Source organism: Strix uralensis, chromosome 3 (genome assembly GCF_047716275.1).
Source record: "Strix uralensis isolate ZFMK-TIS-50842 chromosome 3, bStrUra1, whole genome shotgun sequence".
Taxonomy (NCBI): domain Eukaryota; kingdom Metazoa; phylum Chordata; class Aves; order Strigiformes; family Strigidae; genus Strix; species Strix uralensis.
The window spans coordinates 45985135-46010281 of NC_133974.1; positions in this window are offsets into that span (position 1 = coordinate 45985135).

Consider the following 25147-nt stretch of genomic DNA (forward strand, 5'->3'; position numbering starts at 1 on the left):
TCCCAATGGAGTAATTCATCAATTTGACACTACTCATACACCTAAAATCGAGCACAAATATTTTTAGAGTATATAAAATGTAGACTTCATGGAACTCCCTGGCCAAAAAGTGCGGGGAAATGGGGCTCTGACAGTGCAATTTAAAGGCTTAATGTGATCAGCACAAGCAATCAAGTTCAAGACCTAAAGTGGAGAAAGTCACAGGAAATAAACATAACAGATCTTGCTGCGGTACTAGATGATCATTGAAGGTACCTTCTAACTGAAAAATTATTCTATTCTATTCTATTCTATTCTATTCTATTCTATTCTATTCTATTCTATTCTATTCTATTCTATTCTATTCTATTCTATTCTATTCTATTCCGTTCCGTTCCGTTCCGTTCCGTTCCGTTCTATCTTTCTAATCATAAAAATCTCGGTGGAGAAGATTCACACATAAATTATCTATCTCAGATGTCAGTTAAGAAGATTTCCTAGTTTACTTTTCATTGTTTCATGTTCTATATTACTGAATTTTATTTGCACATCTTATTATATGCAGTGAATTCTTATAATCAAGTGTTAATATGTGCCACAAGTACATACAAAGTGATTTTTTCCTCCATTAGGCTTTTGGTTCTGGAAACTCAGCAAGTAAAATTCAGAACTTTAACAGTTGACTGGCATTAATATTCCCTTGTATATATTTGGATTTATACTTTATGTGTTTCATTTTTTGCTTTGTTGTTTTGCTGTGTTGGCTAGAAGGACTGTGCTAAAATTCACCTGTCACTCAGTTTAATTTCTTGTGTTTAGGGCTGTACAACATTTCACGTAAAGCTAATCAATACAAGGATTTATGAAACATCGAAACAGAACAGTCTAAAGGAGGAAATTATAGTGAGTTCTAGTTATTAAAGATTTCCTATACTAAATTTAGTATAAAAGAATCCTTATACATCTTCTTTTAGGGTATTTGTCAAGCACATAGACTGAAGAAACAATTGTGGTTGGTTCCACTGCAATGTATCTTTATTTGTTGCTTGCTATTTAATGCTAGCTGGAAGGAAGCAAACCATGCCATGTGGAGGTGAAATACTGATTTGATTTTAGTCACTAGCAGCTCTTCCATTAATTTCTTCTGAAATTTTACCTGTTGTGCAAAACACTGTGCAATGGAAAAAGAAACAGCAAATTTTACAAGATGTTAGGATGAGAACATAAATGACTCTGTATCCTCCTGTATTCAACTGTCTCACTTTGCAATCTAGATTACGTGCACGTGTACATATATATTCATACATGTAGGCATATACATGCATTTATATAAGGTGTATATATATATATATAAAAGGAAAGAGTGAATGAAAGATTTTATATCATTACCTCATTTAAATGCAGGATTTGTAGCTGAATATATTTGTTTCTTTCCTGGATTAACAATACATTTCCTAACCTTCTCTACTTTCATTCTTCCTCATGACTAACTATAATGTTTTATAGTGACAGCAAATTTTATGAACATATTTGTGTCTCAGAGCACTCTGATTACCTAAAACGTAACACAGAGACTTTCAAATACTTATTTTCAGGAGGACTTGAAGATTTTCCCAATTTTATTTTTGTATTGTAGTTGACAGATGAGCAATTACTTTGTCTTTTTAAAAGATAAAATTACATGCAGATGAATTGTCCATCAACACTATATACAGGTATGCATATCCATAGACATATATTTGTATGCATGTACACAAGCGCGCACACACACACAGTCTATGAAGTTTGGTTACCTAATAATATAATAACACTAGACGTAGTTAAAACAAAACACTCACCTGTCACAATATACACAACCTGTATCATTTATAAATCAACATGTACATAACTTTTCAATATAGAAATATGCACATCTCTTTTAAACATTTAAAAAAAGAAAATGGTATGCATATATCAGTACAAGTGCAGTTACTTGGCTAACTTGTCCATTTCTGTAGGCTCTGACCTGCAGTTATTTAAAGCACTTCATTTTTTTGGTCTCTCCAAGTGTAATTTGAAATCTTGATGAGTTGTTTGTTTTGCTCTGGAGAACAACGTCTCAAATCAAAAATTATTTTCTAGCTTCTATTCTTTCCCCCACAGTTGCCAAATATTTCTCTGGTACTTCATGGCACATTAGTAAGCAAGTGAGTTGCTACTGAGTCATTCATGATTTAAAATATTTTCTCCTGAGATTCTGATTTGCAGATAGCTCCTCTTGCCTCTTGTCCTTCCTTCACTTACAAACTGTAGCATAATGGGACCTGCAAAGAGGAAACAATAAACAATAAAAAGCTGATTTCATTTGGCTATAGACCACCTAGAAAACTAGCTTATACAAAAGGCACAGGGCACAAATCATACAATTTCCTTTCAAGATGGCAAGAAACAGTTTACAATCTCATTTTTAACAAAAAATATTAAAAACATTTAAATAAATGAGTACGATAACAAATCACAGAAAAACAGGAGAACGAGGCTTGGTTCAGTTTTTGTTGCCTCTTGCTTCTACCAGACATTGGTCAGCAGGCAAAAGGCAAGATTTGATGAGTTCCTGTTCATTCACTTCAGTACTACCGTTGTTTCTTCAAATGACCCTTTGCCTCACAGGAAGTTTCCTTGGAAACAATTGTCAACTGCATTGTGGAGATGTACACAAATGATCAAAATAGACTTTTTTTCATAGCAATTCATATATATCTCAAATGGTGGCGATTAATTGCATCAAACAGTTTATGATAATAAAATATTGACTGTAGCCAAAGCTAGTTTGTTTGTGAAAAAGAGTTATTTTGGGGCCAAGTAAATATATAAATTTCATTCCTCATTCAAAAAAAAATTCCAGTCTTTATCTTGTTAGTTTCTATTTTCAAATCATTATATTTCCCCCTGGGACATGTGATATGGGAACCTATGATAGACTAAACAACAATAAAAAGAAAAAGATGATATAGTGCCAAACATTTCCAGAGAGTGAAACTCCAAAATAAGATGACCAAGATGTGGTGAAATCTGTCTCTGGTGACATAGGATACAAGGTGAGAAATACTTAAAAGCTTTAATAGGAATGAGAACCTGTCTTTATAGCTGGACAGGATCAGGCTCCATTTTGGGCTCACTCAGTATGTGCTGTAAGTATTCAATGCCAATATTCAAGACACAATCCTGAAATGTCATTACAAGGTCCCATCACAGTCACTTGCACATTTCCTTTGGCACAGCAGATTTTTTTGATGGGGGACAGGGTCAACAGTCAAGAACTCCCTGCCCTCTAATAAGACAGCAGGAGAAGAAAAATACTTGCTAAGCACTTCAGCTGTTCTCAGATTCATAAAAAACATCATGTTGTGGACATTATAATGTTTCTTTTTCCTGTTGGTCAGCTGCTAGAAAACCTTTGGGAATTTGCTAGGTAAAATCTCCAGATACTCTGAGGCGCTTCCTGCTCTCACCTCAGCACAGTGGCTATGGCAGTACTTCTAGTTCCAGATATACCATCACAGGCAACATTTTCCATTATGCTGGAGGGCGGGACAGGAGCAGCAGTCCTCTCCCAAACATTAAAACTACTAAAAATAATGAAGCTATTCAGATCTTCAGAATGCTGATGGAGAGCACAAAAAGCAAGATGAAGTAGAGGACAGTGGCAAGACACTGTTGCCTCCAAGAAGGGGATGGAATTTGGGACCAGAGAAGAGAAGGCGTCTGGATTTTTCAATCTGGAAATTTGGTTTGGACTTAAGCTCATGCTCAAACCTGCAGACCCTGGGAATTAAAACAGCACGTTCCAGTTTGTGCATCACACTAAAAAAATCTCACAATTCTGCTTTTTCTCTAATTTTGCACCCTTCACACTGCAGGACAGTCTTTTTATCAATCTTAGTCTGTAACCCAACCTTCTTGCGCAAAGGTTAAAAAGAATGTATTGATTATACTGTGAAGTGTGCCAATGACATTTCTAAGGTTGTGTAGTACAAATCTATAGATAGCCAGGGAGTGTTCATGCTTGATCAAGTTCTTGTTATTACTGGGAGAAGCTCAAACCTTAACACATGAAAGATGTTTTTCAAATTACCTAGCTCTGTAAAATATTTTTTCCTGATTCACAGCATTTTAACTTCCCCTTGCTATTAACATAACACGAATCACAGATAAGTCTACAGAAAGGAACCAGGATGAAATCGTGGTTATGGGAGATCTGTCACTAGCTTCAAAGTGGTCAGTATTTCACTTCAGGTTCTTGATATAAGCAAGGAATATAAATCTTCATTCGTAAGCAAACATTGATCAAGGCAGTTGTGTCAGATCTGCTCCCGGGCCTTTTTTGTGCCTGTTTTGCAGCTGCCACATCACCCCTCAAGCTATTCTCCTCTCTGCTTTCTAACGGGACAAGAAATCTGGAGCTTTGCACTGTACAGCAGTCTTACTGTGCATTAGGTCCAGGAAAAGTGCCATCAGTGAAGCCTGGCTTCCCACGGATTTGTATACTATGGTCAGATCTCCCAGTGCCTCACTGTGGAGGAGCTGTGACTGACACTCTTAGTGCCATTGGGACATCACGGTGCTTCTCCTCTGGGGAAGGTTCTCTTGTTTGACAAGGATTTCGTTGCGTCTGAAATTTTTCCCTCAGGTTGACACAAGAAGGTCTCCTCTCTCCCAGCAGTCTATTTTCATGAACTTTTTAGGAATCTTATGAGTGTTAAAACTGCCAGCCAGCTGAAAATCTTCTTTAAAACTTGTCTGGTCAGATAGATACATGTACACAGACTGGCAGTCACAAATGTTTAAGACTTGCTTCTGTAGAAAGGCAAGTTAAAAAGAATTAGACTTTAAGCACATTTCTGACAGGATTCTTCTGCAGGTATACAGGCTTTAATCATAAGAGCTCAGAAACTTTCATCAGCCCTATCCACCCACAAACTGCTCTGTTCCACACAGTTTTTTCTGCTGTTACAAGTCATTCTGGAGCCTACTGACAAAAGGAGAGAAAACATGCAATAACCCTTCAAGGGAATAAACGAATCAGCCTTTGAGTCTCAAATGAGTGCTGAGACACAGGTCTCAGGGCTGACACTTGAGCTCCAGACTTTAAAATCTGCTTTGCCTGTGTGTCAGCTGTGGCTGTGAATACCGAAAGGCTAAATGGCTTTCTTGTCGACAGGAATCACATATACCAGAGAGCAGTTCAGTTCATGAGTCATTGGCTAAGCAGATGTCAGAAGGCATGATATCTAAAGTTGATTTCTGATGGAAATATCAAAGGAGGTGTCTCCAATCCTGTAATCATTTCTCAATGATAGCTTTCTACTGGTTCATAACTGCTTACTGCTCTGCATCCATCTACCATGAAAGCTGCTGTGGTACTACCTTGCATCTGTGCTCAGACAGAACTAGACTAGATTCTTTTAAATGAACTGTATAAGCTAGTCAACTAACCAAAACTGGCCTTTAGATTTTGTGCAGAACTAGCATGCTGAAACTATTCATATTACTATCCCTTCATCATGGGCTAAATATTTAATATCTAAGGATTTAGAAATATAAAGTACACTTTATATGGAGGAGGAGGAGAACTCATGCTTCGAGATTTCTTCCTAGAATTCATTCTCTTCACAAGGTCCTGAGCAATTTCTAGCAAAAACCATTACCCTACAGACAGAAATTTTGCCTTATTCCCAGACCCCCATCTCAAAACTTGATAGCATAGAGTCAGTTTCACTAAGGGCCTGCTATTTATGAGGAGTTCAAGAGACTTTGATCCAGGACAAAAAGATGTCTGCAAAATTTGCGTATAAAGGAAGTGCTTTTTCTTCCTGTCTATTCAGAGATACATTCAATCTTCTGATCTTTTGTTCTCCATTTTTAATTTTTTTCCTGTCAAATAACTAGGTATTATCTCTGAAATATCTCAATCAGTTCAAGTAATAATAATAATAATAATGCCATGCTTTGATATTGTCCTTTTATTTGGAGATCTTGAAACACTTCATACAAAAAGATCATTATTATTAGCTTCCTTTTATACATTTGGAGACCAAAGCATAGAACATTAAAGTAACTTTTCCAAAGCTGCTCTGCAGAGCTAAGAATGGAACCAGATTTTCTTTTGTCCTTGTTCCCTGTACCACCCTAACTCCATAAAATATTGACAAGTTATATAATAAAGCATACATATATCACATATTCAAATATAGAAGGCAGGAGAAAACAAGATGAAAGAACTGAGAAATGCTCCTCAGTAAATTCTATAGCATATGCTAGGATCCATGTCAGCTCTACTGGACTGTATTTTCTCTGCTGTCCTCAAAAATTTCTGCAGTTTAAAATCTTTCGCACTTCACCATATTCAGATTCTTTTTAAAAATTCACATATTTTTATCTATTCTACCTGGAATTTAATACTGTGGTGTTTTTCCTCTTTCTGAACTTATCATTTCATCACCTCTCAGAAAAGCTGCTCTTGGCTGTAGTTATCACTTCATCTTGCAGAATCTGCAAAATGCAGGCTTTGGTAGGTCCCTCATCAGCTTATTCCCTATGGTCCAGAATTTTTTTTTGTTAGAATTGTTTCAGGTTTTTATTCAAATAAGTTTATGCATTTACCAGTATTTTTCCCAAGCTTCATGATTCTCCCACAGAGACTAAACTTCATACACTTGATGTTCTTAGAGCTATGTCCTTTCATCTTTCTAGAACAAAGCCATTTTGAAAATCTCTCAGGCTTTTTGTAGCTTTTGGTAATAAATCCAGGGGGATTTTTTTTCTTCCCAGAGGCCCTCAAAGGGGTTTCAAATTGTATGAGGGTCTCACATGCACTGAACAAACTGTCCCTCCCCTCTCAATTAAGGCTCACTTTACTGAGGCTCAGGCAACATCTGTAGCTTGTTTTAGGGAAATCCCTACTTCTGCGCCGTGCAGGGCAGCTACTTGGAGTTCAGTTCATATGTTCACCAAACATTGCTTCAGGCTAAGAACTTCTAGATGAGTCCCCCCAGAGCTGTTAATTAGACAAACATTTTATTGCCTGTCTTCTTGTGAGGTAATTGGTGGTTGCCTACAGAGGGATCCAGGTGGACCACTGATGGAGGAAGAGAGATTATCTTACAATAATTAAAGTTCTCTGAGATGCTTTTGGGTAGATAGATCCCATGTTGCCTTTCCTTCCCCACTGGTGCAGAGTCTGGTGCAGAGTCCTTTAACCAACGCTTGTATAGATACACCACCAGGAAACTGAGACTACTTTGCCTCTTATGCTCTGTGTTATGACTTATAAACATTTACAGCCCTAGAAGGTACATCTGGCTTAAAAGATAGGGGTATGTATTTGTGAGATATACACACAAGTATGTAGTAAGATCATGTGTCCAAAAGCATTACAAAGACTCATGCCATAAAGTCATGCTAGAAGCGCACCAGTTCCTGGTGACCTCCAGCAATATGGCTCCTATGTTCTGTTTTACTGATTTTTTTGGTTCTGTTTATTTCTCTATAAAATGGATTTACAGGAAGAATCAAAATATGCAAAGTCTGTATTCTAACATGTACACAGAGTTCAGGTCTGCATTTCAGTTGTATGAGCTCTTCATGGTGTTGTGTGTTGAGTTGTTCATTTAACTGCTTGGTTTTGCCCCTTTAGTGTTCTTTTAACCTTGATTTATTTATTACTAGTTTAGTACTCAATATCATGCAGTATTTAATGTGTTAAAGACTGAGATTTAAAATAGGTATATCATTACAGCCAAAATGGCTGGATCCCTCAAGAGGATGTCTGGGACAATATTAAGACTTTGCTTTATGCAAGAAATTACTGAATTTGACCAACTGTCCTGTATTCAATACAGAATCATAGAATCATGAAATCATAGAATAGTTTGGGTTGGAAGGGACCTTTAAAGGTCATCTAGTCCACCCCCCTGCAATAAGCCCCCATCCAACCTGACCTTGAATGATTCCAGGGATGGGGCATCTACCACCTCTCTGGGCAACCTGTTCCAGTGTTTCACCAACCTCATCGTAAAAAACTTCTTCCTTATATCTAGACTGAATCTACCCTCTTTTAGCTTAAAACCATTACGCGTTGTCCTATCACAACAGGCCCTGCTAAAAAGTTTGTCTCCATCTTTCTTAGAAGCCCCCTTTAATTATTGAAAGGCCGCCATAAGGTCTCCTTGGAGTCTTCTCTTCTCTAGGCTAAACAACCCCAACCCTTTCCACCTTTCCTCACAGAAGAAGTGCTCCAACCCTCTGATCACTTTTGTGGCCCTTCTCTGGACTCACTTGAGAAGCTCCATGTCTTTCCTGTGCTAAGACCTGCAAAACTGGAGGCAGAACTCCAGGTGGGGTCTCAACAGAGTGGAGCAGAGCGGAAGAATCACCTCCCTTGACATGCTAGCCACACTTCTTTTGATACAGCCCAGGATACAGTTGGCTTTCTGGGCTGCGAGCACACACTGTCAGCTCGTGTCTAGCTTTTCATCCATCAGTACCCCCAAGCCCTCCTCCATGGGGCTGCTCTCAATCCTTTCATCCCCCAGCCTGTACTGATACCAGGGGTTGCCCCAACGCAGGTGTAGGACCTTGCACTTGGCCTTGTCGAACCTCATGAGGTTCACAGGGACCCACTTCTTGAGCTCAAGTAAGAACAAAGCTGGGTCTCAGGTCTGCCTGCTCCCAAAATCTCTGCACATTTTTAGTATTGAATATAAACATTTTTATCCTCTTATAACCTTTACATGCTTTTTGCATGCATCCAGGTTCTGTGTCTTCTAAGCCTGTGTGACAGGATTAACTGTTATGCTAGTATTTTTATCTAAAATTATATGTCACAGTTCTAGATCTTTCTGAGAAAGTCTAATTTCAGGAAATTTCCCACCCATCAAAGGAATGAGTGATTTGAATAGTCATATGAATTCTGTATATTTATCTCAGCTAAGCTAAACATCTTAACATCTTAAGGTCAATTTGTGAGGCTGGCCAGCAGATGATTTGAGTTGAATATGAGACTTAAATGAGCATGAAAAGGATGAAAGGGGGTGGTGATATTCCTTACACAAGTGTGTGAGTATCCTTTTCATCAGAGAAACATATTCTTTTATAAGACCAGGTATCTAGTGTTGCTATTTACTCATTACATTTTGGTCAGCAAGACATAGATGGAGAGGACCTATGGTTCTCCAAAAGTCTCCTCTTTCCCCCATCCCACCAAGTCCCAATCAATATAGCAGATTCAGTACCAGAGAAGAAATAAGCTCCCAAAAAGAATAGTGTAATTTCCCCAGAGGACTAAGGAAGGAGAAAGATTACTGTGATTATATGGCACTGATTGCAGGGAAATCCCTCTGACACAGCCGCACTTTGGTCTTCATGCAGGGTTAGGAATAAAAAAGATGAGTCATATATTTGTGTTCCTAAACTATTTAGCATACAATATTACAGACTCAGAAAGAATATGATGGGATAGAGCATTTTTTACAATGCAATGTATCTGACACACATCTAGGCCATTAATTAGAGAGAGACTCTTTCTATTGCAGTTGATTTACAGGATCTAAACATTAATATAGTTTAGAAGGTGGAGGTGGAAAAGATCTCACGAATTGTTAGCTTCTTGCCAATGCAAGATGCTTCTGAGCTAAAGGATGTAACTGATAATGATTAACCTTTTCTGGGTTCTATTCTTATTGGCCAAATTACAGACAAGGAATAGGAAATAAGACTTGAGATGACATTTGAGCCATAACTCTTAAAAAAAAAAAAAAAGATTTTATTAAAGACAACAAATGTGTCAGGTGGGAAAGGTCATGATTTAATTGCAAGATTGGGAAATCAGGATGCTAAGCACTAGGGTAACAGGTTCGAAAGACACATTGAGCTAAATGGTTCAATAGAATAGAGGACACTCTTTTTCATTTTCTGGATAAAATAATATTTCAATACTCTTGATGAAAAAAACCCAAACCTGATTCATGTGAGTAAATCTGATGGGTTTTTAAATGATAAATTACATCTATAGGACCCTTCAGAAAAAAATTCCTCTTACCTATAATAATTCTAACAATATCAAGCCTTCAAACTCTGAACCTGAAATACTTACCTTATCTTGATTTTATCAGAATCAACTGTATAAAGAGTGATCAGTGAAACCCAAGTAATTTTACCAACAGTAGCTGAGGTGAAATAACTGAGTAGCATGTAGACAGACATTCTTGACCAACATGCTATTCAAAAAGGCAATGCTGAACCTGTAATTATGAAAGAATATTATTTTCTGAAGAAGATAATATTTACAGTATATTAAAATGAAGATAAAGGAAAAGTACTCAAGGCACTCTAAATTTAGGTAGCTTAGAAATGTAAATGGTTTGTTTAAAATTAACCAGGTGTTTTACTGTAACTTATAGCAATTAATTTTTGTCTTCTAAAATTTATTTCAGCCTTGTAAAAGAAGCTGGATTGGCATTATATAGGACTGAACTCCTCAGTTTATCCAAATTACAGATTTTCCATAAGCTATCTTGTCAACGTGTCTCAACCCTGACCTACTTATGGCACCTCCAAAGATGAACACATTTTTCAGTCTCCATGTTCATTCGGTCCTTGGAGCCTTTGCTGAGCTTGACAATTAGTGTCCCTGAAGAAGAGGGAAGGGGAACTGTTTGATGTGGACACCAAGTTTTGGACCACCAAGTTATGCCTCAGAGTTGTTTCCATCAACAAGCCAACAGTTTCCCACCATCATGTCTGACATCAGTTTTGTTTCTTTACCTATGCTTACGATACGAAATAACTGAGCTGTCTCACATTCTAATGCGTGAAAACTGTTGGCAAGTGTTGATGTATTTTTTCTTAATTCTGACTGCCATACACCTCCGATTAGCCATTACATAATACAATCTGTTCTGTATTTGATTTGAACTAACAGATTCTACTATTATGGACATACATAAGCACCTAGAAAGATGGATAGGCCCAGTGCCATGGAGGTGGTAGACTGCACACTCCAACAACAATCCCTGTGTCATTCAGTCTCCTGTTGAGTGTGAATTTAAATCACTTAAATCCTGAACATTTCGGTCCTTTGAATATTGTAAAATTTAAATCCTTTAAGAATTCCTTTGGAAAAGAAATATGAATCAAGAACAAATTATAAGATTAAGAAACCAATTGTTCTCTTGGATTTAAAAATCCATCATGAATTTTCTAAATCTCAAACTGTTTAGTTGGGTTTTAGTTTTCACATTTGATGTGCTTGATCTTAAATCGTTCAGTAATAAAATGGAAAAATTACAAATCAGCCTGGTTAAATTAGAATATTCATAAAGTGAGGTGCCGCAGAAAAGTCATTTAGTATCTTTGAAAGTTCACTTACATAGTTCAAATAGATGAAAAATAGTCCTCAATAAAATATAGCATATATATCAGGATCAACACCAACCCTTTTCTACATCCATGGGATTTTATGCATCTCTGGGTATTGAGAATAAGCTTCTAGTAATATCAAATTCCTTGGAAGTCTCCTAAACTTCTGAACATGATGACCAAGGGAATGGTTGTTCCTGGTCCAGTCTGAGCCGGAAGAGGAGCCAAGCAGGCAATCTATCTGCAAACCTAAAATTAGAGTGAGGCATGCCACCATCTGTCATTCCCACCTTACCTTACGGATGTTAGGATGATTGACTCTAACAAAGTAAGTACTGGTCCTCAGTAGGACTAGACTTGGGAATAGTTTAGATATTTTTACCTTTTAGTTTTCCAGCTTCACTTTTGCATAGCTAGATATAGGACAGAGTAAAAAATAATGTAAGAAAATGTCAGAAAATGGCAGAGACAAATGCCTTCTTATCTTTAGTAAAGTGGGATGGAAGAAATTGGTGGAAAGCTCAGAGGGTCAGAAGACCCATTACATCTGTTTAATGAGAAAGCTGAGCCTCTGGGACTTGCTTACATCCTCTCCATGAAAGGCCTTTTACAAGAGCCAGATATGTGGAGGACCTTGGTCACACCTCTGGCCTTTTTACATGACCCTTATTTGGAAGGCAAAGAAAGAAACATATTGCTTTTATAGTGTTTGGTGCTCTTTGGCAGTTCATTTGTTTTTCACAATGAGTGACTTGAAACTTTTTTGAAATATAAAATACGCATGGGAAAATTCCATGTTTGGAAACCATGGAAGAGTTCAAATAGTTCAAATTCATAGAGAATCCTTAGGCCAAATGATAACCAAGATTCTGTTCAATCTTCTTCATCACCTTCAAAGTGTTCAGAGACACCTGGCTCACCAGTCTCCTTTACCAGGAGAGCATCATCTGAAAACAGTGGGCTGCAGGGATGTAACAGCAGACTTAATTTATCCTTCAAACAATAACACACAAACTGATAGGACATGACTGACCATAGTATACCAAAGTGAATGTGGAGCCTTTTTTTCTTCTATTTTCTATAACTTTCAGAATTTAGCTGAAATGTAAAATTCAGTGACAGTGGAGTCAGGAGGAGGGCAACTTTTACATCTTACATCAAAATAACTTGAACTACTCTTTAAAGTGTTCACACTACAAAAGTTCAAGATTCTAGTTATTGGCAAGACAAACCTTGAAGGTCTTGACTAGCTAAACTGAAAGTTACTTTTGAGTTCAAACTGTTCATAAATCAAACTCTTTTTTTTTTTTCAGCTCTTTTCCCAATCCATTATGCACTGGTAAAACAACCATATACATCAGTATATTGCAAATTTTTTGACCAGATTTTTTTTGTAGTCAAATTTCAACTGTTTCTTCAGACTGCTCTGTGCCCAAATCACCAAACTTACATTATAAGGACAACATAGTTTCATGGAAAAACCACTTCCATGGTTTCATAGCTTCCCATTTTGGACACCCTGGCAGCTTACTGAATATTCAGTTTGTCTAAGCTTGTGTGTTCGTTTGAGCTTTCCCATATTCAGAAGGACTGTTAAGAAAATTGAGAGGATTGGAAGTAACTTTCCATCATTTTCAAGAATCTATCTGCCTCCTGATATCAGACAGTCCCTCCCTTTCTAAAACACCCTATTCGCATCCCATCTACAAATGCACATTTAAGTTTCATTCTGCAAATTTAATTTTCAAATGTCATACATGTTGGAAGACCTAAAAGCCTGATTTTGAGAAAGTTTTGGGATAGTTTTGGAAAAGTGAGAAGCAGTAAGGAAGTCAACATATGTCCTAGAGCTGTATAAGAGCTATTCACTGAGTATGCTCATTGCAGGTATTTAATCACTGACTGTCTGAATTGTAGCAAGGAACATGAAGCTGGTGTTTAATGAAGATACTATTAACTTTTGGGTTATGGCTTTATATTTGGAATTTAAACCAGACACTTACAAACAAATAACTAAAAGAGAGGACAAAAATGTATCAGAATAGTTCACTTCTCCAATTTAACATTCCAACATGAATCTAAATCTTAGACTCTGTTTATAGTAGGGTAAGGGCCAGGAATGCCTCTGTGCATTGTATGAAACTAGACATCATGCTTTTAATGTGTCATGAACTTATTCCACCAGTTTTTACAATTATCATTTTCATTATCTAAGAGTATTTGCAGAAACACATTTTAGGTCATTAGACCATTCCCAGAAAGGGTGTGCAATCATTTCTGAAAAGATATGTCTAATATTTTTATTGCATATCAGTTCACATGTAGCTAAACACTAAACACATAAATCTGCCATGGTAGAGAAGGAATTTCTTTCTTTCTCTCTTGCTCTTTCTGTCTCACACACACACTCTCATGCACACATAATATAAAAGGAAGTTTTTGGCCCCCAGCTTCCCAAACCATTCAAATGTTTTTCAGCAGCAGTGCCAACAAACAGAAAAACCCTGCAACCACAAAAGGACACTATAGCAGGAAAAGGGAGAGGTGAAAAGAGAAGTATCTGCACTGTGACACCATACCTGGGAACTCTAGGGTGCAAAATACAATCTCACACTGCGAAAACCAAATCATCAAAGCAGACTCGCTAAATCACCTTCCACTGGTAAGCACACAGGCCAAGTACCCTCGCCCCATAGCAGCCAATAAGCATCTACCTATTTGTAATGCTGCAAACACAGTTAGCAACATATTTGTTAGCAGGTGTCACTGTGATGAGAAGAGCAGACGGCAGTCAGGCTGTAATTATTGTGTGAACCCAACAGGCGTTACACACTTCATTTTGGAACACATCACAGAATTCTTTAATAGCTGGCCTGATTATTAGGATCTTACGTTAATTTGTGCAGAATGTTATAAAAGTTAAGCAAGAAGATATTAACATTATACAAATGAGCGTGGTTCTGCCTGTTAGCTTGAACATACGGCAAGAAACAGAATGACACTATCCAACACTGCAAATTTACATTTAACAAAATCGCTAAGTAACAATTTTACAGTCATCTTAATTTGCATCACTAAAACCTGGCAGCATTTCACCCAAAATGCATTAGCAGGAACTATTTATAAGATCAGTATCAAGGTTTTCATACAAAGCCAGTGAATTACTATGATTGCTATAGTCCTTGCAATGGTGACGCCTAACTTCCTTAGAAAAGTACAATTAAGGATCACCATCACTGCTCCGTGAACACTTGTTAAAACAATTCATAGCAAAATGACTGTGAAAAGGTAAATTGGGGTCAAAGGTGGGAAAATATAATCCAACTTCTGAGGGCAATCAAATATCATCATATTGTGTACTATCTAGGGTGTGAGCATAAGCACTTCACAGTGGGGATGTTTTTAATCTATATTTGTCCAACATGGCACAGAGGAGCCACAACTTGCATTGATTTTGTCATTGTGTTTGTGCAGCAGGTATGAACTAATGGAGGCGGGGTCCTGATTCCCCAGCTCTCCATGTCAGGAACCAACCTCCCCTCCAGATCAAGTCCTGCTTTTCTCCCCAGTGCAATGGGAGAAGAGGCAATGAGACATGGTGCAGACCTGGGTCTTAGCATGGAATCAGACCACAGCAGGAGGGGCTGCACCAAAACATGGAGACAAGAAGCCTCTCCACATCCTACAGTTTAAGAAATACACTAGCATCAATAATTGCTTTAATTATAGAAGTTTAATTAACCTCACTTGCCTTTGAAAGCATGAGATACTCCTGTAAGGCCAAAATTTCCTCTCAGATCTGCTCTAAATTCTTAATTACATTGATCTACTGTACTAACATACGTCTTTTCCTTTATACCAGTTGGAAATCTGCACACCTAAGGAATCCAAAATACTGAAGCAAACTGCTATCATATGGATTTGAAGAGAATTTTGCCCTCAGATTAAATAAAAAAAACCCAAAACACAACAAAAAAGTCTGAGTTTCTGACAGAGTACACCACTTGTATGCTGCTTTATATAATATGAATAATTTATATTGCTAAAAGTGCTTCCTCTGAAATATGGGTAGAAGCGGGTAATTGCCCATGGATAATACTTTATATATTTTGTAGGAGGAACATATCTCAACCCAAGAAAATACACTGGCGCTAGGGCACAACTTTCAGATATGAATGACTCAATGAATCATGAATGACTATGATTTTCTTAGGATCTAATGGTTTAACACACACTTAAATACATAACAAATGCATGAAAAACCCTACACAATCTAAATTGTGTAGCACAGAGTGGACTGTGAACTCTTAACTGTTTGGGGTTTAAACAATAAATGAATATGTACGTATGGGGGCAGCTTTTATCTGGCTGATAGTGGCATCCATCTCCACTAGAAATGTATAAATCTTTATGAAATCTTTCTCTATTGCTCTGTCTTAATAGTGACATGCAGTGGTTGCATAGTGCAACAGAGGTTTAAGAGAACAGTACTGCACAAATAAGAACAGCATTTAACACGTGACAACATATCAGAACTTGTTATGTCACACAGCAAGTTTCCATAGACATTGTTTTTACTGGTATTTAAACATGTTGTAGAGTTACTGTTCATTCACACATCCATGCAGTGGCACTCAGAGGGGTTTTTAACAAAAAACATATCGTAACTCTGAGGTTTTTACGGGCTACAGCATAGGGTTGCCTGTACTGTAGGATCTAGATTGACACAAAACAGCACCAGATAAAAAGCAGCAGCTAAGAAAAGTTCCAGAAAATACACAGTAGTTTTGTATTTTGAGTATTAGCCTTTAGAACAGATGACCACTTTAGAGTTGGGCAGATAGTGAAGTTAGCCCACTTCTCCCTTGTGTTAAAGGCTCCCCTCATATCAGTCATTCCTCTTTCACACTTGCACCACTCACGTCACACCTGCTGCCATTACTGGAACTGCCCTTTCATTGCCTCTGCCTTTGACCCACTCATTTTTGTAAACTGGGTGGAATTGCATTTTGCAGAAGCTTCTGTATCTCCTGTGGGTTGGTGATTTAGCCCAACAAACCTACAGGTGTCTGAAAATGAAATTGATTGTGCTGAGACAAGCAATGCATAAGGCAAGCCTAATTTCTTTGTCTGTTTTAAGTACCAAAATCCATCAAAAACATGGAGCTTGACAATTCTGTTATTCCTTATTCTGTCCTGGTAGGTATCATTTCTCTCTAGTTATGATGTTCCTTATTAACTCCCCTACTGTCTGGCATATGATCATCTGACCTTCCTCTGAAGACCACGTTTCTTCTAACATAAAATGATATTTAGATATTGCTGCAAAACTTCTTCTATCTGGAGCAAAATGAGGGCGAACATGAACTATTATTTTCTACAAATAAAATAATTATTAAAAGCCTGAGGAAAAGAGGTATCAATGCATTGATTAGAGTCCTAAGGAATTTGAAGTTATAGCAAAAAGACTTAATTAGGGGATACAGTCCAGCTAAGTCCACTTTCCAGCAACACGAGAGAGGAAAAATGGAAAATGCAAAGCCATCTTTAGAAATCATCGTCAGCTTTACTGAGATTAGAAGCGTTACTATCTGATAGTCATGTATGCGTGCACAGTGACACTATGGGGCATAGTTAAGGTGCTCTCTGTATGTTTTTATGTATCTTAATTTCTTAGCACCATTTTTAAATGCAAATGTTAATTCCGATATTCCTGTGGCTATAACAAAAATGCACTGCTTACTCTCCTCAACCTCTTTTTTCTTCTGTGTATCTTCAGGCTTAATTTTTCAGGTTAAATTGGGCAAAGGTTGTTTTTGTTTTCTGTGAAGAAAATATATATTCCAGGAGCAGAACTGTCTTGATTGATACGTTATGCATCCATCAGTTGGGTTACATGGACTATGAGTCAGGGTATAATTCTGCCCTATGTCAGCACTTTCCTTTCCAAGTGCTTGAGATTGTGCATTGCAGAAACATGCTTCTGGGGAGAATACTTCAGAAAATTTTGCTAACTCCTTGGTTCCTTCCATCACCACAATGTCATATTAGGAGGCACAAAGTGACATCTTGATATATTGCTTATAGGCTCATATAAGGTAAAGTCTTATTAGAAAGTAATAAAAGTGACCTCCTGCTTTTTTGTCCATAATCTTGTATTACGTTAAGATGGAAAATCAGAGCTGGTTATGTTTGCCATTATTTTGTTGTATTTAAAATAATATTGTGCAACACCAAGGTTGGAGTCTGAAAAATGCTAAGAAATAATACTGTCTGGAGCAATATATAAAATATTGATGAAAATAGAAAAGACAAACATACTTCCCCATGGTTGATTTTGGGTGTGTCTGATGAAGAAAGCAAATAAACTCTCTGCCTTCATTTTCAGCGTGCTTTCAACTTAAGTAGTCACAGTGCTCAAAATGTTGTAGTCTAAAAAAACCTGGAAATATTGTGAAAATCCTGTTAGTTTGGAGTGAAATATGGCATGCAAGTACATTGAGCTCACTGAGGGTAAAGGTATTTTGTTAATAAGTGGGGAAAACACTGTGCCACCCTAAATGAGCTTTCTCTGCTAGACAGAATAAGTTATTTCTTTGAAGGAAGGAAACCCATCAGGTAATATGACTTTACAGTGGAATTTAAATTAAATATTTTTGACATATTTAACTTCAGAAATAACTACAGTTCTATCTATATAGGCCAAAAAAAAATCATAATATAGATTTAATTTAATGCAATTAAAGTTTAGCTTGTCCTATGTTAGGGATGTTACTCTAGGGGGAACAAAACTGGTTGCAATAGTGAAATTATAAAAGTTGTTTTATGTCACATTAGTTAACATATGCAAGCTTATTTAACATGTGGACCACAAATAAGTGTAATTATATTAAAACAAGGATCTCTAGCTCAGAAGCAATAAAAATAGACTAGGTTGTATTATTAATTCTTGTGTTAAGGGTTTTGAGCCATGTTGATTGGCCTGAATTTTTTGATTTTGTTATGGTACAAAGGGATTGTTTGAAGTAATTTGTCCCCGAGAGAGGCTCACAATCCCAAGCGGGTTTCAATTCAGCAAAGCAAATCTAATTTTGTTTGCTTTATGCAAACCAGAAGGGGCTGTGGTTCATTCTGTTTTCACTGGAGGGGAAAGGCGCACTAATGGGACCTGCTGAAATGCATGCATTGCAAACATCATACCCCTGCATATATTAAATTTAGCTATGTGATGCACTGTGTTCATCATCTCATTGTGTACACAGATACGCTTTAGAACAAAGCCTTTAATAGTACAGGAACCTTACTACATTATGCCAACACACTATTGTATTTATATTTAATGCTACAACTGGAATTTCTTCCCTTGGATAAAGTGTATTGATATGTCGCCTTTTTTTCCCTCCTGTTACTTGTTATAGTAGACAGTATACTGAGGACATTACATGCTTAAGCTTCAAGCCATCTGAAGATTAATTATATGGAGGTCTCATAATGGTTTTTAATTTTCCCTTTTTTACAGCCCAGAGTTAAATAGGAGACATGTTCAGGATCTGATTGCCAAAAGAGCAATAATCCCTAATCCATCAGATCGAGGCTGGAAGATAAATGAAGGGGTATAGCACCTGCAAGACAGGTAATGCTCCAGAAAATAACCACTGCTTTGACAGATTGCTACCCTCTCTTCAGAATGGCTCCCTTTTAGGCTTTACAAATGCGATATTTATATTGCCTAAAAAGTACACCAGATCTGAATAAATGTTGGATATAGGAGGAAACCCATTTCTCTGAAAGCCAAAGGAAATGTTGCCATTTATTTCACTGGGAGTCAGAGAGGGCCACTAAAAAATGTTTGATGGCAAAGTTGAAGGATAGATAAATTTATTTGCATATAAGTCACATTATTTATTTATTGAATTTTCATAATAGTGCTATGGTTCACGTGGTGTTGCTCAATTTTTTCCAGGGTGCTTCTGTTTTGAAAACAATTTTGATATTACACAGAGACAGACACATCTCAAAACCCTTCAATTTGTCATTAGACATTTGGCTGCTTGCCTATTTTACTGATAATATTGCAAAACTACATTAATTTACTGAATGATTTTTGTGAATCAGTTCACACAGAATTCAGAATGATACTTGTCATGCATCAGATGATTAACTATTAAAAGCATAGGTTTACTTGTTATGCTTATTGTGTGGTACAGTTCAAAGTTTGCTTAAGTGTGCAATTTAAATTCAAAGATGGGTTAGGAATAATGATTCTTCTGCTTTTAAAGTTCCTTCACGAAACACTACAGGAATATTCTTCCCAACTGTGTTCTGTATTGCCACTTACCTTTCTCTTCAGCTAGTATTCTTCCTTAATTTCTCATGAGATTCTCTAATCAAACGTTTTTAATACTGTAACACAAAGGTTTTGTCTCAGTCCCCAAAACCATGATCACAGAGGCAGCTTGTATGGCTTGATGGGTCTTCTTGCGCAGGTCTCCTCATGACTGAGCCCATTTGCAGTGCATGGGATCGGAGCCCTCCTCTATGCCTCTTTAATAGCTCAAAAGGTGTGACTGCACTCTTGATATGGAGAAAATACATCTTAATATTTTCTAATCTTGTAAAGCCACTCAGAAGTAATGCAAACAGGTAAGATTTTGGTCATGTATTATCGTCGAAGGAATATTTGAAAATAATTATATTCTCTTTCACTGTATGACACCCGCACATTCTTTAATATTTAGGTCAACACACACAAAGGTTTAACATGTTCTCTTCTGCTAGATTTAGGCAAAAATTGAGATTTAGATGTAGAATCAGATTCTAGGCAAACAACATTTTAATGGGAGAGTTCCTTCCCTCAAAATGCCAATTGCTTAGGTAGCAAAGTAAATGTTCAAATCAGCCTGAAACTTCCAAGAATGTAAACAAATAAAGATATAAAAGGACAAATAGCTGAGGTTTTTTGAGAAGATAAACCCTTTTGAAATTGGAGGAAAGACAGTGGTGTGATCTGCTCTGATGTTAACAGTTTTCTGTGATCATCACAGAGAGGGACTGGGCTAAGGTCTTTCCATGGTGTAAAGGAAGACAGGAGATCCAACTCAGCATAAATCAGTACTTGCAGGTCAATATTGCTTTTCAGAGCTTTACACTTGATGGAACAACTTTGAAACTATTTTGATTTACTCCAGCTGAGGATCTGGCCTGCAAAAAAGGATGAGTACAATTTAGAAAGATTAAAAAAGAAGTACTCTGACCAAAGCACTTTTATTAGCTAAGATTATTGAACAAAAATTATCTGAAATAGAGTTTAGAGAAGAAAGAATGTTTGTCAGAAGAGTTTAAATTGAGATAATTTTACAGACGGGGACTGGAGAAATGCTGAAATTACCATCAATTGCAGTCATAAAGTATTTTCATAGCTAAATATGATTTACTACTTGCTTCTATTTTTATCAGTCCTCATTTATAGAGCACTAACCACTTTACAAAAATTAATAAAATAGCACATACTTTTAGAATCTTAAAAGCTAACTCAGATGAACATAAAGAGAAATGAAGGGAAGGGATGCAATGTCACTTCAATAATGCAATAGATACAGCAAGAGACAATCCTTGCTCCAAGGGGTCTTCTGTATGAATACACAAGGCAGATAAAGGAGCTAATATTAATTCCTCAGTTTATGGATGGAGAACTGAGGCACTGCAAAATCAAGGGAGTTACCCAAATTGACAAAGAAATTCTGCCTGAGCTAGACACTGAATTCACTTTCTTCATGCTCTACTTCAATACTTTTCTGTCACAAAAGGCTGATGTATGTTAAAATAACATAAACTTTATACAGTCTGAACTATCCAGCAAGAGCATGCGGGGCCAAAGTTATTTCAGCTTATTCTTAGTGAAGGGTCTGGCAGAGTAAGATGTCCTACTAATCCCTACGGTGAACTGATCTAGACTATAACAAGTGTTAAGTCCAATTCTGCAACCGATTACATAATTTAAAACATATAGATAGCCTTGTTGACATTATTGGATCTATGAACAGGCTTACAATTAAATACTTACATATGCTGTATTGATTAGCAATTAGTTGTTAAGAAATTATAATTTATTACTAACACAGGTCACACACAAAATGCAGTCATATCCTTAAAAAACATTTCTGTTCTTTAGAGGAGTTTGAAATACAGAATGAGTAAGAGCTAAAATTCATAGGTCTATTAATTACGCAAAACTCCAAAAGAGTTCAAAGAAGTTTTATTTGAATAAAGTAGTAAGAACTGATCATCTACAGGACTTCAGGAATTAACCTTAACCAACTTAAGGAATGGTTGAAAAGAATTAGAACAACAGAATTCATTTGTTTTCAGTAGATTTTTTATACAATACAAATAAAAGTAAGTTTGAAAGTTATTGTAAGAAAAAATATGAAAGGGTTCCAACTTGCTCTATTCAGATAAAAGGATTTCTCTTTTCTGGGTACATGTCAGGATCAAAATTATATATCCAAATATATACAAGCTATTGAAAGATGTAAACGATCTAATTATGTAGAAACAACTACTCATAAATAAAAATAAATAAAACCAAAACCAAAATAAAAACAAAAACCAAAACCAAAACCAAAAATAAAAATAAAAATACTCTGTGCATATGAATTGCCCTTTGCTATATCCTGCTTTTATTAAAAAAAAATTTTGCATCTTTTACTACTAATAATATTTGCTCTGGTTATGTAGGAAAAAAAAGATTTTGTTATTGATGCCAAAGCAAAATACAGAGCTTGTCAGTATTAATAAATTTTTTATGTCTATTCTTGCCATTCTCATTGGAAATTATGCTGCAGAAAGCCCTTCAGAGTAAAACCTTTAGATTTGCTGCATAAAAGCTTCAGTGATGCCCTAACTTTACAAATGGAAAAAAACAAAACTCTAATACAGTGTTGCATAAGAAGTTGGATCAATATTTGGCTTTTTTTCTCAGGCTTTTAATTTCAAAGATTTTGGGTGACATTCAATGAATTATTGCTTCTGCAATACCTATATATTGAAAACAATAAAATCATAAAAATTGGAGATGAGAAGACACTAGATCAGTGTAAATACATGCTTGCTCCCTGTGTGACAGTTCCTACAGAGCAGAGCATGAACAGTGTTATTTAAGACAAAGCTAAAGAAGCTAATTCCAAAAAAAGTTATGTAGCTAAATACACACATATATATGTATGTGTGTATATAAATATACACTTATGCATATATATGAAGCATGCAATAAAACATGTCTCTAGATTATTGTTTCCTAGTCCTGGCACATGTTCAGCTCAGGAATTACTGACTTGTGGTCACAAAGTTTGCAGTTTGAATAACAGGAAGGTCTGATGCAATGATGTCATCTGTTAAATTTCTGAATAAATTTGACATTTTTATTTAATTTTGTTGAAGAAAGATGTTGAAGTGTTTTGTGGAATCTGCACATTGTTAGCACTGCCCAAGGGCTGGTGGTGTTTGTACCCTGTGTGCAGTGCACTGCATGGGATTTTGTTGTAGCAATAATTGTAGTTCATTAACTTTATTACAGCTGGATTAAAATAAAAGATGGCTTAACAAACTCTAAACTAATAAAACCTATATTGTTTATTCAAAATGATTACTCCTTAAGAGTCAACCACTGGGATCAATTAAAAAGACAAGCAGAAGCGAGGGTTAAACTGATCTGCAAGAAAATGCCCTCCTCAAATGGAGGACACATTGCCTGATCACAGAATCACAGAATCATCTAGGTGGGAAAGGACCTTGAAGATCATCTAGTCCAACCGTTAACCCAGCACTGACAGATCCCAACTACACCATGTCCCTCAGCGCTATGTCAACCCAAGTCTTAAACACCTCCAGGGATGGGGACTCAACCACTGCCCTGGGCAGCCCATTGCAATGTCTAACAACCTATTCTGTAAAGAAATACTCCCTGATATCCAGTCTAAACCTTCCCTGGTGCAACTTGAGGACATTACCTCTTGTCCTATCATTTGTTACTTGGTTAAAGAGGCTCATCCCCAGCTCTCTGCAACCTCCTTTCAGGTAGTTGTAGAGGGCAATGAGGTCTCCCCTCAGCCTCCTCTTCTCCAGACTAAACAACCCCAGTTCCAGCAGCCACTCCTCATATGACACGTGCTCCAGACCCTTCACCACCTTCGTTGCCCTTCTCTGGACACGCTCGAGTAATTCAATGTCCTTTTTGTAGTGAGGGGCCCAAAACTGAACACAGTAATCGAGGTGCGGCCTCACCAGTGCCGAGTACAGGGGCAAGATCACTTCCCTGTCCCTGCTGGCCACGCTATTTCTGATACAAGCCGGGATGCCATTGGCCTTCTTGGCCACCTGGGCACACTGCTGGCTCATGTTCATCTGGCTGTCAATCAACACCCCCAGGTCCCTCTCTGACTGGCAGCTCTCCAGCCACTCCTCCCCAAGCCTGTAGCGCTGCTGGGGGTTGTTGTGGCCAAAGTGCAGCACCCGGCATTTCGCCTTATTGAAGCTCATCCAGTTGGCCTTAGGCCATCGCTCCAGCCTGTCCAGATCTCTCTGAAGAGCCTCCCTACCCTCGAGCAGATCAACACTCCCACCCAACTGCAAACTTACTGAGGGTGCACTCGATCCCCTCGTCTAGAACATCAATAAAGACACAGGAGTGGCCCCAAAATTGAGCCCTGGGGGACACCACTCGTGACCGGCCGCCAACTGGATTTAACTCCATTAACCACCACTCTTTGGGCCCGGCCATCCAGCCAGTTTTTAACCCAGCAAAGCGTGTGATCATCCAAGCCATGAGCAGCCAGTTTCACCAAGAGAATGCTGTGGGAAACGGTGTCAAAGGCCTTACTAAAGTCAAGGTAAACAACATCCACAGCCTTTCCCTCATCCAATAAGCAGGTCACCCTGTCGTAGAAGGAGATCAGGTTTGTCAAGCAGGACCTGCCTTTCATAAACCCATGGTGACTGGGCCTGATCATCTGGTTGTCCCGCATGTGTTGTGTGATGGTACTCAGGATGAGCTGCTCCATCAGCTTCCCAGGCACCGAAGTCAAGCTGACAGGCCTGTAATTTCCCGCATCATCCTTCCGACCCTTCTTATATATGGGTGATGTTCGTTGTAGCATGTTACCTTGTTTACACAAACATTATGTTCCTGCTTTAGTCCTGTCTTCAGCTCTGTACTGTCATCTCAAGGACTCCAGCCTGCCTTCTAGTGATGATGTGACATACCACTGCACCTCATTCTGCATGACCTGTGCAGAGATTTTCACGTCCATGCTAGTTAGAAAGTGATGAACAGGGCAAGGAGTCCAGGCAACCTGATGATGAAGGCAGTCTTGAGCAACCACCAAGTGACTTGCAGACAGAGTCAGACCTAAGTGCAGAATGCGTAGCAAGGGACCTCATTAGCACAATGGGGAACCACACCTGCTCACTTTCTTTTCAGATGTGTCATCTAAACCGTTTGTTTTTATAGGTTTGAGAAATAGGCTTGGAGGGTGATCAGACTTAGCAGAGTTAGTGCCAAGCTCCCCACTTGGCACTTGTCTCTTTAGGGCTGCTAACTTTTTGCTGAGGCTCAGCCACGTATGAGTAGCCTGGAGCCCCACAGGTTCCTCTAGGCCTAATCACTTCCACTCATGTAAGTGTCTGGGTCAACAAAATGCTACCAGTATCTTCTCCAGAGTCTTTTGTATGGGTGCACAGGAGCAATGGGAGATGGCAGTGGAGAATACCTAGA